The sequence below is a fragment of the Aotus nancymaae genome, unplaced genomic scaffold, assembly GCF_030222135.1.
Source record: "Aotus nancymaae isolate 86718 unplaced genomic scaffold, 86718_ANA_hifiasm-v0.15.2.pri h1tg000029l, whole genome shotgun sequence".
Taxonomy (NCBI): Eukaryota; Metazoa; Chordata; class Mammalia; order Primates; family Aotidae; genus Aotus; species Aotus nancymaae.
In genome coordinates this window covers 76163952-76176410 of record NW_026988442.1, presented here as the reverse complement: position 1 = coordinate 76176410, position 12459 = coordinate 76163952, and the positions used below count along the sequence as shown (strand labels likewise).

Below are 12459 nucleotides of genomic sequence, written 5' to 3'. Positions count from 1 at the left end.
CTGGGAAGCAGAAGTTGCAGGGAGCCAAGCTCGTACCACTGCACTCCAGCCTGGGTGACAGAGTGAGACTCCGTCTCAAAAAGAAAAAAGAAAATAGGGTGGTCTAAATTGTGAGAAAATATGATTGACAGGTGGGAAAGGTGATTGGCAGATTGGAAAGATGAGGTAGTTGGGGTTTGTCCACAAGCATAATCAAGCTACATGGTTCTTCATAGGACATGTGTGCAGAAAATGGTGTTAGCATGATCTGAGGGTGGAGTTTTAGGCCCTCTTACGCCAAAAGGTCACTCTCTGGGTACCTGCGCAGGCCTAGTTGAAGGGTTTGTGATCTCAACCAGCTTGAACTAGACATGAGCTGCCCCCTAGGTCCTGGAAAACAGCTTTAAACATCTGTTATGTAGTTACCCACAGTCAGAAATGCTATCTATAAAGAAAATAGTGGCCGGGAGCGGTGGCTCATGCCTGTAATCCCAGCACTTTGGGAGGCCGAGGCGGGTGGATCACGAGGTCAAGAGATCAAGACCATCCTGGTCAACATGGTGAAACCCCATCTCTACTAAAAATACAAAAAATTAGCTGGGCATGGTGGCGCGTGCCTGTAATCCCAGCTACTCAGGAGGCTGAGGCAGGAGAATTGCCTGAACCCAGGAGGCAGAGGTTGCGGTGGGCCAAAATCACGCCATTGCACTCCAGCCTGGGTAACAAGAGCGAAACTCCATCTCAAAAAAAAAAAAAAGAAAAGAAAATATGAGAGTTTAGTTATGTATTGCTTGGCCACATGACTTCCTAGTGGGAGTTTTAAGATTAGCTAAAAGTAAACGATTAAAAGCAAGCAAAGCCGGTTAAGTTTGGCAGACTGATTAGGTTAGCCCTCTGTTTCATCTGGGTGGTTGCCAGAGGGGCAGCTCTCCTCCTTTTAAGAATGGGGACCGGCTGTTGAAAATAGTTTTGCAGTTCCTCAAAGTTAAATATATAGTTACTATATGACCTAGCAGTTCCACTCCTAGGAATATACTCCTCCAAAATCAGAAACCATGTTCTCGTAAAAGTGTGTACACAAATCTTCATATGAATATCAATATTCATAATAGCCAAAAAGTAAAAACAACCCAAATGCCTGTCAAATGATGAATGGATAAATAAAATGTGGCATATTCATGCAATGGAATATTATTTAGTCATAAAAAGGAATAAAGTTTTATAGATGAACCTTGAAAGCATTTTGCTAAGTGAAAGAAGCCACAAAAGGAAGGCCACATAATGTATCAATGTATCATTCCATTCATGTGTAATGTACAGAATAGGCAAATCCACAGAGACAGAAAGTCGGGTAGTTTTTACCAGGAGGTGGGGGATATTGGATATCCCTTAGGGATATTGGAAGGTATGAAATTTCTTTTTAGGATGGAGGAAATGTTTTGGAATTAAATAGTTATGTTAGTTTTACTGTATTGTAAATATACTAAATCCCACTGAATTGTACACTTTAAAATGGTTAAAATTCTGAATTTTATGTAATGTAAATTTTATCTCAATGAGAAAATTAAAAATAAAGTATGAGGGCATTTTCTTTTTAGAAAAAAAAAAAAAAAAGAATGGGGACCAAGTTACCATCACTGATAAGAGGTTGTTAGGCCGGAGGCAGTAGGTCATGCCTATAATCCCAAAACTTTGGGAGGCTGAGGCAGGTGGATCACCTGAGGTCAGGAGTTCGAGACCAGCCTAGCCAACATGGTGAAAACCTGTCTCTACTAAAATACAAAAAATTAGCCCAGCATGGTGGCGGACGCCTGTAGTCCCAGCTACTTGGGAGACTGAGGCAGGAGAATCACTTGAACCTGGGAGGTGGAGGTTGCAGTGAGCCGAGATCATCCCATTGCACCCCAGCCTGGGGAACAAGAGGGAAACTCTGTCTCAACATACATACATACATACATACATACATACATAAGATGTTGTCATTCAGTTATGGTTTCGGATGTCATTTGGGGGTAGAGAAGAGATTGACATACCTTGTTGCACTGGAAAACGGGGGCTTAGTTCTGAATTTGTCAGAACTCACCCTCCCCCAAGAGGATCTCACATATTTTCTCTCTCCTTCCATCTTTATGGCTGCTAGTGTTTCAGTACATGATTAAGGAGGCCCAGGCTTTTTTTATTTTTTGAGACGAAGTCTAACTCTGTTGCCCAGGCTGGAGCGCAGTGGTGCAAGCTCAGCTCACTGCACCCTCTGCCTCCTGGGTTCGAGCAATTCTCCTGGCACAGCCTCCCAATTATCTTTGATTACAGGTGTGTGCTACCATGCCCAGCTAATTTTTTTGTTTGTTCATTTTTTTAGTAGAGATGGGGTTTTACCATGTTGGCTAGTCTGGTCTCGAATTCCTGACCTCAAATGATCCACCTACCCAGACCTCTCAAAGTGCTGGGATTACAGGTGTGAACCACTGTGCCCAGCCTGGCCTAGGCTTTTTAAATGGCAGATTGGTTGTGAATCTCTCAGGCAACCTTGCAATTTAATATCATACTGAATCGTAGGTCCTTTGAGGCAAAACCACTGCACAATGAAAATAGAAATATGTACTTGGTTAAATTTCCCATTTGTTGTATAAGTTTAAATTTCATAAATAAGGGAAAAAAACCTCCAAATCTGAGTTTTTTACCCTGATAAATCTAAGTTTGGGATCTGGAATGCCAGTTCAGTTTCTGAATTGTCAGAGGCAGAATTCTGTGCGAAAGTAGGGTGAAATGAAAGGTGAGAAAATTGTTGAATTATCTACTTTTTAAACCAAAGTTTAATTTTTTATTTTTCAGAGATTATTACCAAAGTCATCATTTCTATGTAGGGCAGAGGCTGAGAGATGGGTACTAAGTTACCTCTGAAGGCCTGCATACTGGGAAGAGGGGCTTTCATGAGGGAAGGATATCAAGCCTATAAGAACCTATATAAGATGGCTTAGGCTTCCAGACTTTTTCATGTCTGTTATATTTGTCAATCCCTTGAAACAAAAAAGATTTTGTGTGCTTGACTTGTAAGAGAGCTTGCCATAAGAGTGTGGCTACAGATGAGAGAGCATAATTATATGCCTGCCTCTGTAGTGAGCGTTATTTTAAGTATAACGCAGAATCCAAAAGCTGTCAGGTGGGTACTCATGACTACACTATGGAAAGATCCTTGGTTTTAGTCCCTGGCCCTGCTTCATGAAGAAAATTTAAAAAGTTGAAGAGCCTTGGCCTTGGCCTGAGGGATAGCCTGGAGCACAGAAATTAAAAGGTAGATGAGATTCCCCAACAACCTCCAATGTGAATCTTAATTAAAAGTCTTTGGTTACGGGCATGGTGACTCCCGCCTGTAATCCCAGCACTTTGGGAAGCTTAGACAGTGGATCACTTGAGGTCAGGAGTTCAAAACCAACCTGGCCAACATGGCAAAACTTAGCTCTACTAAAAATACAAAAGTTAGCCAGGTATGGTGGCAAGCACCTGTAATCCCAGCTACTCGGTAGGCTGAGGCAGGAGAATCACTTGAATCTGGGAGGCAGAGGTTGCAGTGAGCCAAGATTGCACCACAGCACTCTAGCCTGGACAGCAGAGGAAGACTCTCCCTCAAAAAAATAAAATTAAATTTAAAAGTCTTTGGCCAGGCACAGTGGCTCATACCTGTAATCCCAGCACTTTGGGAGGCCAAGGCGGGCAGATCACCTGAGGTTCGGAGTTTGAGACTAGCCTGATCAACATGGAGAAACCCGTCTCTACTGAAAAAACAAAATCAGCCGGATGTGGTGGTACATGCCTGTAATCCTAGCTACTCGGGAGGCTGAGGCAGGAGAATCCAATCGCTTGAACCGAGGAGGCGGAGGTTGCGGTGAGCCAAGATCACCCCATTGCACTCCAGCCTGGGCAACAAGAGTGAAACTCTGTCTCAAAAAAAAAAAAAAAAGTCTTTGGAATTACTCACAGCTTGGGGCTGTGACCCAAATGAGGCAGATAAACTTGAAATAAGGTGGGTGTAAGCTGACAGTAGTGATTGGTCACCATATGACAACTAGCACTGATCTGTTCCAAGTACAGAGTACCAATATGAGAAATTGAATGGGTTGTACGTGAAGCAGGGAATGTATATTCTGTCAGACTCATATCTTGGTATATTTTGGACTAGTTACTTGGTAGGAAGTCAAGTCATGTACATATTTAATTAAAGATCTCTGTCTGGCCACAGTGGCTCACGCCAGTAATCCCAGCAACTTTAGGAGGCCAAGGCAGGTGGATCACTTGAGGTCAGGAGTTCAAGACTGGCTTAGCCAACATGGTAGAACCCTGTCTCCACTAAAAATACAAAAATTAGTCGTGCACAGTGATGGGTGCCTGCAATCACAGCTGCTTAGGAGGCTGAGGCAGGAGAATCGCTTGAACGTAGGAGGTGGAGGTTGGAGTGGGCCAAGATGGCACCACTGCAGTCCAGCCTGGGCAACAGAGTGAGACCCTATCCCCCCAAAAAAAACAACACAGAATTAATAAAAGATCTCTGGGTGCAGAAAAAACAATTTGTAATTAACTAATGGCATTTTTTAAAACATAGCAGCATTCTTTACAGAAAATGTTATTTCTGCTTCTGGGCAGTATTTAATAGACACATCACCATAATATTTCAAGTTTACTTGGAACCATCACATTAAAAAGTCAACTACTGGTAATTTTTATTAATGAGATAATTGAATTACCATCTAAGGGCTAATGTTTAGAGGCAATTCAGAAATCTAGATTTAGTGGTTTATATAAATTATATTTTATCTTACATATTTCAGTATATTTACCTGAAAAGCAGGGGCTGATCTAATTGCTGAAGCACCGGCTGGGCACAGTGGCCAGGCAACAGAGTAAGACTCTGTCTCATAAATAAATACATACGTAAAAACATACATACATACTCAAGCACCTAAAACAGGGCCCGGCATAAAGTCGGAGCTTGGTAAATCTATAGTGAATGAACACATTTCTTAAATGTCAAAAGCCAGCTTGCACATGTGTGTATGTACATAATATCATTAACTGTTGGCCTCAATTTTATTTTGTTTCTGTAACCTCTCTAAGCTTTTTAAATTTTTCATCAATTTTTTTTTAAATTACAAAACAAATAATGCTGTTGATATAAGTGAAGCAATACAGAGCCGTGTAAAGGGAAAAATAATCGTCATACCCTACTCCACCCCCCATCCCCATTTTATTCTTTTTTTGGACATCTCACTCTGTTACCCAGGCTGGAGTGCAGTGGCATGATCAGGACTTACTGCAACCTCCTCCCAGGCTCAAGCGATCCTCCCACTTCAGCCTCCTAAGTAGCTGGGATCACAGGCACACACCACCACACCCAGCTAATTGTTTGTATTTTTAGTAGATGTGGGGTCTCACTGTGTTTCCCAGGCTGGTCTCGAACTCCTGGGCTTAAGCAGTCCTCTCACCTCTACCTCCCAATGTGCTGGGGTAACAAGCATGAGCCGCTGTGCCCAGCCTGCATTTTTTTCTTAATAATATATCATATTATATGTCATTATCAAAAATAATGTATTATTTTTTCTTAAAAACATATCATGAACATTAGATTAGGAAATACTAATCTAAAACATCCTTTTTTATTTTTCTAATTTCTTGACAAACATAATTTTATGTAAATGAGATTATGTCATCCAGGCAGTTTTTATTGTCCTAACCTCCTTCTCTCTCCCTACCCTACCACTGGACCATTTCCCCCACACACACGCTAGTTAACCCATATTTCTTTCCTGGTTTCTATCCTTCCTTCCTCACTTTCTCCTTGTGCTTATTTATATACTAACGCAGATATGGTACTGTGACATGAATGAAATAGCACACATACACACACTCAAATTGAGTTTATAAATAGTTTTAAATATAAAATGGCTACAACTTGGTTTGGTTTTTTGTATGACCACATCATGTCTGACATGTGGTGGGAGAATCCATTCACATTTACTATTACAACTATAAACCGAACTTTTTCCACCAGCCTGTATTCGCTTGTCTATTTCATTCACCACACTGTACTTGATTGGTTAGTCTTCCGCCATTTTCTCAGATGTACATCTAAGAAATTTCTTCAAATACATGCTATATTCATTGAGGCTCTTCATTATGGAATCCCACTGATCTGATACCAGGGAATATGTTGGTCCAAATAAGCTAATTTTTCAGATAACTAAATCTCATGCCATTAAACATTAGTTATTAGGTGGCATGATGTGGTTAGAAAAAACATGGGCTTTGGAATCATATAAACTGTCTTCAAGCCAGTGTGACCCTGGACAAGTTACTTATTTGTACTTCTGTTTTCTCATTTGTAAGACGGAAATAATGCCTTACAGAACTGGTGTAAGGAATTACACGTCTAGAACTTTGTGTATGGAAATTGCAAATTTGCCAACCATATATCTGATACCCAAAATATATAAGGAAATTCTATAATTTAGCAGGAAAAATAAATAACCAGACCCCCCCAAAAAAAAAATTGGGTAAAGGACTTGAATAGAAATTTCTCCAGAGAAGACATACAAATGGCAAACAGGCCAGTGAAAGGATATTTGACAACACTAATCATCAGAGGAATGCAAATCACAACCATAATGAGATATCACCTCACACCTGTTAAAATGGCTATTATCGAAAAATCAAAAGTCAATAAGTGTTGGTAAGGATGTAGAAAAAAGGAAACCCTTGTAATTAAAAATGTAAAATGGTGCAGCTGCTATGGAAAACATTACAGAGGTTCCTTAAAAATAAAAATAGAACTATCATTTGATCCAGCAATCCCAAATATTTCTAGGTACTTATTGCAGAAGAATTGAAATCAGGATCTCGAAGAGATATTTACACTCCCTTGTTCATTGCAGCATTATTCACAATAGCCAAGATGTGGAAACAACCTAAATGTCAATTGATGGATGAGTGGATAAAAAAATTGGGGTATGGCCCATTCTTGTAATCCTAACACTTTTTGAGGCCAAGGCATGAGGATGGCTTGCGCTCGGGAGTTTGAGACTAGCCTGGGCCACATAGGGAGACCTCATTTCTACAAAAAAATTTTAAAAGTAGCTAAGTGTGGTGGCACATACCTGTGGTTCTAGCTACTCTACTCAGGAAGTTGAGTTGTGGGAAGATAACTTGAACCTGGGAGGTCAAGGCTACAATGAACCATGATTATACCACTGTATTCCAGCTTGGGCGACAGAGCCAGACCCTCTCTCAAAAAAGGAAAAAAGGTTATGTATGTACTGTGATGGAACATTATTTACCTTTTAAAAAGAAGGAAATCCTGCCATAGGTAACAATGTGGATTAACCTTGAGAATATTATGTTGAGTGAAATAAGCCAGTCACAGAAGGACAAATACTGCCTTATTCCATAGTATGACCTCTAAAACTTGGCCGGGTGCAATGGCTCACACCTGTAATCCCAGCACTTAGGGAGGCTGAGGCGGATGGATCACCTGAGATCAGGAGTTCAAGACCAGCCTGGCCAACACGGTGAAACCCCATCTCTACTAAAAATACAAAAATTAGCTGGGCATGGTAGTGCTAGGTGTCTCAGCTACCCCAGAGGCTGAGGCACAAGAATCACTTGAACCTGGGAGGTAGAGGTTGCAGTGAGTCAAGATAGTGCCATTACACTCTAGCCCGGGTGACAGAGCGAGACTCTGTCTCAAAAAATACATAAAATAGTCAAACTTGTAGAAGCAGAGTAGAATGGATTGTTGCCACGGGCTGCTGGGATGGGGAAGTGGAAAGTTACTCTTCAGTGGATATAACATTTCTTTTATCCAAGATGAATAAATTCTGGAGATGTGCTATACTAACATTTTGCCTATAGTCATACTGTGTTGTACACTTGAAGTTTTGTTAAAAGGGTAGGTCTCGTGTTTAAAAAAAAAAGGGTTATGGTGTCTTTGAGAGATTTGTGACATCCATTTTAATAGTTGACATACCTTTAGCACTTACCTGGTTCTGAGCTCTGTTCCAGATCATTGTGATGAGTGTATACTTCTCCAAAAAGCAAGTATGAAAGCTGGAAGAAACTATACAGAATCATTAATTTATCCTTAAAGCAACAAATCTTTTTTTTTTGGCTGTTACTCCCAGTTAGACTAAATGTAATAAGATGTGAATTTTTTTAGTGTGACTTTTTTTCTGATTAATATGTTTTCTGTGTAACCTGAGTCTACGCCATTGTTCTTTTCTGGCTGGTCAAACCAATACTTCTTCAAAGACACTACCTTTTTTGGTTTAAGAAAATTTATCTTTTTGTTTACCTCACTGAATTTGGAGTCTACATTTTTACAAGAACGCTCAGCTGAGAAATGAAAAATAAATCACATTAATTTTCAGAGTTACATAAAGAAAAATATGTGTAGCAGGTTCTCAATATTTGTAGATTTTGTATTTGTAAATTTGCCTATTTGCTGAAATTATTTTTAACCCCTAAATTGATATTCATTGCACTTTCTTTTTCATTCCTGGACACATTCAGTGTGGCAAAAAAGTTTCAGTCATCAGGCAAGCCATTCCCAGCTGAGGTCAAACAAGGCACATGCTGCCACCCTGTTTCAGTTCTTCTGTTGTAAACAATTGCCCTTTTCAGTCTATTTAGTGCCACGTTGTTCACATTTTTTTGGGTTTTGTTTGAAATGGCTCTCAAACACAATGCTGATCTTCTGTCTTGCGTTACTAAACACAAGAAAGCTCTGCTGTCTGTTCAGGCATGAGCTGGTATTGGCTATCAGTTCAATGTTAATGAATCAACAAAACAGTACATCCAGAAAAAGAGGAAATTCACAGATGTATATGTGAGGCCACTCCAGAAAGTCCTAAAGTAACATCGAAAATGCATGACGAAGTTATGAAAAACATGGAAAGGCAGCTAGATTGGTGGATTCATGAGATGATGAGCAAGTTTATCTTCCGGTTTTGGGGGATTTTTTTTCTGTTCCTTTTTTTTTTTTTTTTTAATTTTTAAACTTTTTATCTTTGAACAAATGGCTCCAGATTTTCTGTTCTCTTGGCTTCTCAATATGATAATCGAGTTTTTAACAAAACATAGTGGACAGGATTGTTGTGAAACTGAAAGCCAAAGAAATGTGTGATCATGTTACCCAAGGTCAAGAAAATGTTAAATAACATTTTATTATCAAGAAATAGTGTGAAGAGCTGGGCACAGTGGCTCACACCTGTAATCCCAGCACTTTGGGAGGCCAAGGCGGGTGGATCACTTGAAATCAAGAGTTCGAGATCAGCCTGGCCAACATGGTAAAACCCCATCTCTACTAAAAACACAAAAATTAGCCAGGCGTGGTGTCAAGCACCTGTAATCCCAGCTACTCAGGAGGCTGAGGCAGGAGAATCACTTGAACCCATGAGGCAGAGGTTGCAGTGAGCTGAGATGGTGCCACTGCGCTCCATCCTGGATGACAGAGAAAGACTTCTCTCAAAAAGAAATACTGCAAGGTTTCCCAAAGTTTTTGCATTTCTAGAATCTCATTTGTCTTTACAGTGTCCTTCTAAAAAGGATAAGAGTATGTATTTGTTTTTATTTTACATGTAGACACTGAAATTTCAACCCTATGTATCCTCATATAATTGGTCTGGCCCTGATCTTAAGCCTGAGCAACATTATCTTTTAATGCCCTCCTAGTGATTCTAGTGGGCACCAAGAGTTGGAACACTCTGACCTAAACTAACCAGCCCTCCAGTCTTGTTTTCATTCATGCCTTCAGTTGTCCACAAGTAGCTATATCCCAGTAAAATTTTACACATTAGCAGTAAAGTCATGATGTCTGTTTGTCACTGTTTGTTAGTAGATTTTCATCTGAAATCCAGTGTCCTGACATAAAACTATATAAAGTACTAAATACTAACAATTTATAGATCTCAAGTTCTTAGATGGAAAATGTATCTTAAACTCTAGGCTACAGGGTCTTGATCCGTACAGTCTTACTATGTTTAAGATGCTAAATGGATTGTAGTAGCCTTCATTTTGTTGCAAGATTATAAGGAATAAGATTCCTATAAGAACACTAAGTTAAGTGAGCCTTTGTTTTGAAAAATGTCTTATTTGGCTTGGGTTGCTTAGCAAAATTGTTTTCTTACAGAGGCTGCTTGTGTAGAAAGGCAGAATTTGAATTATTATGTCTACTTTCAGCTCAACCCTTCAGTTCACTGAGGCAGTTTTGTGTTTGGATTGGATTGTGTTGTTACTTATTAGGATTGAACACAGCCTGATGATATAAGTCACATGTACTGTCACTTTGAGCGAGCAAAGTACGTACTAGTCAGGGACACTAGTTTTACAACAACTTGTGACATTTTTCTCAGTCCTTACTGTGGAGAGAAAATTAGTTTGATACCGGCAGAATCTTCAAAAGTGGGCAAGTGAGTTGGATATCTTCAAAATGCTCTCATTTTTACTGATTCTTCTCCTATTTTACCTTTCATTTTCCCTATTTTTATCTTGAAATTCAAAAGGATAATACCTTTGTCTTTGATGTATATTCTCAAAGGGGTAGCATACAGAGAGGAACTTGAAAAGACTGTAGCCTTTTTTTAAAAAAACCTTTAAAAAATGTTTCACAGAATCTTTATGAAATTATGAAAAAGAAAACCTACTTTCAAGTCTTTTTCCCTTTTTTCTCTCCATAGTCTGTTTTTCCTCATTTTTGTACCCTAGTATTTCTCTACTGTCCCCTTTGTCCTACTTGTGAATCCTCTCTTGTATTCATTTTATTTCTCCTAAGCTTCTAGTTTTACATTTTCAGTTTTTTGTTTGCCTCAGTTATCCTTTGAAATAATTGATAATAAGTCTGTCAATCTGAACTATATCTTTTGGTAAAGTTTCACTTCTCTCATTATTAAAAATGAAGTTACTAACACCTAGCTTAGAGAAATAAAATGTAGTAAGAAGTAAAATTTTGATTATGCAAGGTAAGTTCAAGAGATGTGTTGTACAAGACTGTGTCTACAGATAAATACTGTGTTATATACTTAAAACTCTGTGAGGCTAGATCTTGTATTAAGTGTTCTTACACCAATAAAAATATTTTTTAAACTGAGCAAACCGATATACTCTACAGCGTATCTGCACTGATAACCTAGGTATGATTTTGTAGCACTAACAGAATGAAGAAAGATAATGTTGAAGGAATAAAATGCAAAAGAAAAAAAGTTACTTTCACTGCGAAAACATTGCCTTTTCAGATCATTCATTTCTTCTTTAGTGGATATAAAAGAGGGTTTTTTTTGTTTTGTTTTGTTTTTTGTTTTTTACCATTTTTGTAGGCATGTGTTTATTAGCAAATTTATTAGTAAATTTATTTATTCACAAAAAGTGTTAAAGGAGAAGGGAAGAGGGTGCTGTACCTATTTCATTTTTGTGAACTGACCAACATAAGTGATAATAGTAATACTTTGGATTTAAATTATTTAAGTAGGTACTTTCAAGGAATAGGAGAGAGAGGTAACATCTCATGCAAAAAACCTCTTCTTTTTATGCGTAATTGATCACACAGAATATTTGTGGTACTTCCTCAGCCTCTCAGTGAGGTTCTGTTGTTGAAAAATACCCCAAATACTCCTCTTATATCTGTGTTTTGTCTATTAAACAGTCCTTCCTCTGTGTACCTTGTTTAGGTCTTTCTGGTTAAACATGCATAGTCATTGTAGAAAATTTGAAGTTTCAAGTGTTTGGTAACAAATCAACTACAATCTCAGCACCCAAAAATAATCACTGCTAAATTTTGATGTACTTCACCAAAGTCATTTTTCAGTGTGCATACGTATATATGAACTATGTTAGCAGTCAAATTTTTTAACATTTTATTTAATACTTTGTAAGAACTGCATTATTAATTTTTCTTTTAGGCTGAGCATGGTGGCTCATGCCTATCATCCCAGCAGTTTGGGAGGCTGAGGCAAGTAGATCGCTTGAGCTCAGGAGTTCGAGACCAGCCTGGGCAACATAGTGAAACCCCATCTACAAAAAATAGAAGAATTAGCTGAGCATGGTAGTGCATGCCTGTGGTAATAGCTACTCAGGAGGCTGAGGTGGGACAATTGCTTGAGCCCACGAAGTTGAGGCTGTAGTGCTCTGAGATCACACTATTGAACTCCATCAGAGAGAGCCCCTGTTTCCAAAAAAACGGAAAGAAAAAGTTTTTCTTTTAAAATTAAACCATATATAAGCTGGATGTTTGTGGTAGGCACCTGTAATTCTAGCTACTTGGGAGGCTAAAGCAGGAGAATCGCTTGAACTTGGGAGGCAGAGGCTGCAATGAGTCAATATGGTGCCACTGCACTCTAGCCTGGGCAACAAAGCAAGACTCCATCTCAAAAACAAACCATATATAAATATTTGAAGTAAAGTAGTGAAATTCTGCCTCTCTAATCTATTGCCCTTTCTGGA

The 12459-nt window shown here is 39.0% G+C and overlaps 1 protein-coding gene across 13 annotated transcripts in view; it reads left to right on the top strand.

The window, feature by feature from the left end:
• R3HDM1 (R3H domain containing 1) overlaps positions 1–12459 on the top strand; it is a 123068-nt gene that overhangs the window by 74764 nt on the left and 35845 nt on the right. The gene's annotated exons all lie outside the window — the stretch shown is intronic.